Raw genomic sequence first — 6,268 nt, 5'->3', positions numbered from 1 at the left:
AAAATGTTAAATTATATATATATATATATATATAAACAATTTAAGATGCATTTCTCTGAAATATAAATGTAATATATTTTTTAAATGATTTAAAAATACAAAAAAATATAAAAAAAATACTTAAAAAAATATAAAAAATATCATATGCAACTGAGCTTCAAGTAAATATAAAAAATTCTTTAAAAATATTAACAATTTTTTTTTAAATATGCAAAATTATCTGAAATCTCTTAATATCTTATGCAATTGAGTTTCAAATAAATATGCTTTTAAAAGATGCAAAACGAGACAAAGATACAGCTGAAGAACATGTTTTTTTTGTATAATAAGCAATAAAAGCACTAAACATGTATGACAACATGATAAAAAGGTGCAAAAACAAATAATAACAATAATTATAATCAATTAATGCTCCAAACAAGAAAAAATACTTGCAATTTTGGTAATAAAAATAATTGTAATTTTTAAATTACATAAAATTAATTTAAGATGCATATATTCTCTGAAAAGTAAATCATATTAGAAATTCTATAAAATTATTAAACATTTTCTGAAATATCTTAAAAACAAGACAAAAACACAGCTGAAGAGCATGTAGCATGTCCCTGATATGCAGCCAAGCCTGCATTTGTTCATGCATGCAAATGCAACTACTTTAAACACACGACACATTCGGCTGAGAATAGTGTGTGATTTGTAAATATCTTGAGATTGAAAACACTCTCACACACACACACACACACACACACACACACACACACACACACACACACACACACACGCTGAGTACTTACAGGCTGCAGTTTCTAGGTAAGAAGCTATCAAAAGAAACTCATCTATCATCAACTGTATCATGAAATTTTCACAGAGAGAGAGATGAGAGCGAACCTAAATGGAGCAAGAGAGGGGAAGAGTGTGGGAGGAGGTGGGGTCTGAGAGCGGAGTGGGGATGAAAGTGAGGGAGGAGAGGACGCGGCTGATGATTGAGACGAGCGGAGGAAGCAACAGCTCTCCAACTGTGAGGCTCGGAGGGGGAATGAGTGACAGCGATCCCCGCGGGTCTGAGTGTGTGTGTGTGTGTGTGTGTGTCAAGAATGGAGAAGGAGAGAGTCAGAAATGTGCATTCAGTAGCATGACTCACTCTGAGCAAAGACACACACGTGCAAACGCTGCTACACACACATGGCTGCAGGCAAAGACATCAGAAAGAGCTTCAGTCCAACAGACACACTGTGACCACAGACACAAATGTGTTTCTCTCTCTCTCTCAGTCTGTCTTTTGCTGGAATGCTCAAGAGGGCAGCGCTGTCATATCTTCATATATTCTCCATTTCTTCTCAACTTTTCTTTGTCTTCTCCAACTTTATTCATCTCTCTGGGTTGGGCTTCAAACGTGCATTTTTCTCTCTTTCTCTCTCAATTTTTGAACTTTATTGTATTATTGTACATTATTGGAGTGATTGTTCTACACAGTACACAGTGTTGCCAAACCATTAGATACCAAAAAATAAAATTGGTGACCAAAAAAAAAAATAAATAAATAAAATAAATTCCCAGATGTTTACCAATGTATATTGTATATAATGATATAAAATGAATAAAAATATAACTTTCTAAAATAAAATAAAATCTATAAAAATCTATATAAAATCTATAAAAAAATATTTGAATAAAAACTTTACAAAATAAAATTAAATAAAACAATTATACATGAATAAATTATAAAAATAAAAACAAACATTTTATAAAAATTATGTATAAAATATATAAAAATATTACTTCTTAAACCTAAAATGCATAAGAAATAAAAATAAAACAATGACATACAACAGAATAAAATAAAACAAACTGTAAAAAATATTCTATGAAAAAAATTAAACAAACAATATTTATTATAAAATAAAATATTAAAACTAAAACTAAATAACAATGAATAATAAAAAGTAATACAAATAAAATAGTTAGTTCCTGACATGTAAACTGAGCTTAAAAATAAAATAATAAAATAAATAGAAAATGACTTCATAAAAATAAAATAAAATATAAAATAAAAAAAGTATATAATTAAATTACATTAAAAACAAATACTATATAAGGAAAAATGTTTAATTATGAAATTATTGAAAAATAATAAAATGAAATACTAAATAACAATGAATAATAAAAAGTAATACAAATAAAATAGTTAGTTCCTGACATGTAAACTGAGCTTAAAAATAAAATAATAAAATAAATAGAAAATGACTTCATAAAAATAAAATAAAATATAAAATAAAAAAAGTATATAATTAAATTACATTAAAAACAAATACTATATAAGGAAAAATGTTTAATTATGAAATTATTGAAAAACAATAAAATGAAATACTAAAAATAAATATATATTTAAATACTAAAATATATATATTTAAATACTAGAGAAAAAAAAAGAAAGAAAATGTCTATGGGTGCTTTTCGGGTGACATACAGGCTGCTGTTTGCTTTTCAAGAACTCTAAATTTATCTGTTCTTCAAGTTTATAATAACCTGAGAAAACGGTGTCAGAGACTATGTACAGAACACTTCAGCTGTATAAAAGACTTCAGACTTCACTGTTCAAATAAATTGCTTAGCTATTTAAATCTGAGATCAGCATTTACAGTTAATTACAGTCAATAAGTACAGAGATTATAAAATAGTTAGTTCCTGACATGTAAACTGAGCTTAAAAATAAAATAATAAAATAAATAGAAAATGACTTCATAAAAATAAAATAAAATATAAAATAAAAAAAGTATATAATTAAATTACATTAAAAACAAATACTATATAAGGAAAAATGTTTAATTATGAAATTATTGAAAAACAATAAAATGAAATACTAAAAATAAATATATATTTAAATACTAAAAATATATATTTAAATACTAGAAAAAAAAAAGAAAGAAAATGTCTATGGGTGCTTTTCGGGTGACATACAGGCTGCTGTTTGCTTTTCAAGAACTCTAAATTTATCTGTTCTTCAAGTTTATAATAACCTGAGAAAACGGTGTCAGAGACTATGTACAGAACACTTCAGCTGTATAAAAGACTTCAGCTGTTTGCTGAAATTCAAATAAATTGCTTAGCTATTTAAATCTGAGATCAGCATTTACAGTTAATTACAGTTAATAAGTACAGAGATTTACAGTTAATCACCTGTGAGTTCAGAAACTAAATTTAAAATGCAAATACATCTAGTTGTGAGCCACATGCTGAATTAAACATAATGAGATGCATGTAAAGGAGTCATACAACAACAAAACACATCTGCGTGTGTGTGTGTTAACTTAATAAAACACGCAACACTCATGCTCAGCTTAATGTTTCATTAAAAATAAAAGCAATGTTACATTGAGATCATTTTCTCCTAATGTTGTGAGAATGTTTATCAATTGCAAATGACATAAGAACAGTTCGTTAACATAATTTTAAGATCATTAAACTGTTCTAACATTTACACAACAGTTGCACAACGTTAAACTAAAGGTTTACTGAACACTCCCTGTTAATAATAGTATAATGTTATTTTTAATAGAGCTCTAATGTACTTCATTTGATTAAAGCGAGAGAGAGAGACGTTTGCTTGTGTTGATGTCACCTTCTGTCAAACTAATAGCACAAATGATAATTATAAAAACCCACTCGATAACAAACATCCAGCAACACACTCACACTCAGCTGACTTCATACACACAATTTATTATCAACTGCTGGAAGAAGCTCTTGATTGAACGGCAGCCAATCAGAGCGAAGCACCAATCAGGCCTTAACGAGCGCTGTGAGGAGAGGGAGGCAGAGCTCAGGGCACATTAGGAGTCAGATAATACACACTGTTTTAGCGGAGAATGCAGTGTGCTCTACACTGTATGAATATGTTGCATAATATATTTGTCAAAAAATGTGCACAATACAAGCAGAGTGGAATACAGTATCCTGATGCCTGATGAGGAGAGGTATCCACATCACATCAACTGGTCATTGGGGTTCCTCAGGGATCAGTTCTTGGACCCCTCCTCTTCTCTATATACACTACATCACTGGGACCCATCATTCAAGCACATGGTTTTTCCTATCATTGCTATGCTGCTGATGACATGCAGCTCTACCTCTCATTTCAAACCTGCTCAGATCTCAGACTGCCTGACGGACATCTATGCATGGATGAAAGAGCATCACGTGCAGCTCAACCTGGCAAAGACAGAACTTCTCATCTTCCCAGTCACACCATCAGTACAGCACCAGTTTGCCATCCAACTGGGCTCATCAAAGATAATCCCATCGAGTTCAGCCAGGAATCTTGGGGTGATCCTTGATGATCATGCAGGTTTGCACTCCACAACATCAGGGAAATCAGACCCTTCCTAACAGAGCATGCAGCACAGCTTCTCGTCCAGGCCCTTGTCATTTCTAGGTTGGACTATTGCAATGCTCTTCTGGCTGGACTTCCAACATGTGCAAACAGAACACGTCTTGTTTTCAACGAGCCCAAGAGAGCCCATGTCACACCGCTTCTCATCTCTCTGCACTGGCTTCCAGTCGTGGTTCGCATCAAGTTCAAGACATTGGTGCTTGCCTACAGAACAGCCACAGGCTCCGCACCCTCCTACCTCCACTCTCTCCTATGCATCTATATCCCCTCCTGCGGTCAGTAAATGAGTGGTGGCTCATGGTCCCATCGCAGAGAGGCACAAAAGCACTCTCAAAGACGTTTTCTTTCACCGTACCCTGTTGGTGGAATGACCTACCAAACTCCATCCGAACAGCCGAATCTCTCACAATCTTCAAGAAACAACTGAAAACTCATCTCTTCCGTGAGCATTTAACTGCCTCCAATAATAATAATAATAATAATAATAATTCTATGCCTTCACTTTTTCTGTTCTCTTATTATCTTCCTGTCCTAGCTTTTTACTATTTTGAACGATGACTGAAACCTTGTATAACAGGCACTTCTCATGTTTATTGCCATCTTATGGTAAATCGCTTGTTGTATTCTTTTTTTATTTGTATTGTGTCTTATAGCAATGAGTCATGTTCAGCAATGTAGCATATAGCAATGTTCAGAATGACCTGAAAGTTGATAGTGTGAAAGTCGTTTTAGTGTATTCCAGCTTTTAAAGGATCTATTGGACCGCTTGTTGTATTCCTCAACTGTAAGTCGCTTTGGATAAAAGTGTCTGCCAAATGAATAAATGTATAAAAACTGATCGTTCAGTTTTTATACTGCATTTTTTGAAATACTGTATCATCTGTGTATTGCTTTGATTGAACATGCATATATGAAACAACATGCATTAAACAGTAAAAACATTTGTCAGAATCAGAATTTTTGTCAGAATCAGAAAGAGCTTTATTGCCAAGTGTGTTTACACACACAAGGAATTACATAATGCATACTGTTTCATACATTATTTTTAAAAACAGTATGGCATATACAGTATATGATCTGCATACTACAGTACTTTCAAGATCAATGAGGACAATTATACCATAGAGAAAGTGATCTGCTACATTCCCATTTATCTTAGTACCAGTTATTACGCACTTTAGTTATTAAATTAATTATTATTGGAAATTCTACAGCAAAATTAAGTGCTCTACATAACTGCATCTGACAGCAATAACAGAAGCTAAATCTGATTCTACCTTACTGATTCTAGCCTCGCACACTACTCGGGGTGGACAGTATGTGAATTGGAACACAGTTCAGCTTCTGAAGGAAAATTCTATTTTTATCACATCAATTCCAGTCAGTCAAAAATCAGCAGTCGTTCCTCAAAATGCCTGTTTCCCTTCATTACGAGAGAAATAGTGCTGGGAGAAGCGGCTGTTATATCAAAAAGTAGAGTACAGAACAAGAGGTCTTCTCCAACCCCAAGACAGGATGTAATTATCACAGCTCTTCACACACACACACACACACACCCATACTGCAATCTGAGTCTCTGCAGACTTCATGAAGGATTTAATACCAATCTGCTTGACCCCACGACACCTAGTCATGACGCAGGGGAAGCGTAAAGTCCAGCTGACTCACAGAGAGAGAGAGAGACAAACTGACTTCACTCATTGCTCCGGGTGAAACGCAGTCAAATACTAAATAATGTGTTCACAAGCCATTTTACTTTAGTAATGGGACATATTTCTGAGAGAAATATTAAATGAAAAAAATGCCTTGTATGATAAATTAATATTCAGCAATGCATATTATATATATATATATATATACATACACACACATACATAC

At 32.7% G+C, this 6,268-nt stretch overlaps 1 protein-coding gene across 2 annotated transcripts in view; it reads right to left on the bottom strand.

Moving 5' to 3' along the window:
- syt7a (synaptotagmin VIIa) overlaps nt 1–6,268 on the bottom strand; it is a 147,728-nt gene that overhangs the window by 62,909 nt on the left and 78,551 nt on the right. Inside the window, exon 1 of one of the 2 annotated variants that reach the window (XM_016442574.1) lies at nt 795–806. The exons of the other annotated variant lie outside the window; for it this stretch is intronic. The gene's annotated coding sequence lies outside the window, so the exon portion shown is untranslated. Of the gene's footprint in view, nt 1–794; nt 807–6,268 lie in introns of those variants that run through there. 2 annotated transcript variants of the gene reach the window in all.

This window comes from Sinocyclocheilus anshuiensis, unplaced genomic scaffold (genome assembly GCF_001515605.1).
Source record: "Sinocyclocheilus anshuiensis isolate Anshui unplaced genomic scaffold, SAMN03320099.WGS_v1.1 scaffold779, whole genome shotgun sequence".
Taxonomy (NCBI): domain Eukaryota; kingdom Metazoa; phylum Chordata; class Actinopteri; order Cypriniformes; family Cyprinidae; genus Sinocyclocheilus; species Sinocyclocheilus anshuiensis.
Note: the sequence above shows the minus strand (reverse complement) of the source record. Positions and strands in the feature narration are given on the sequence as shown.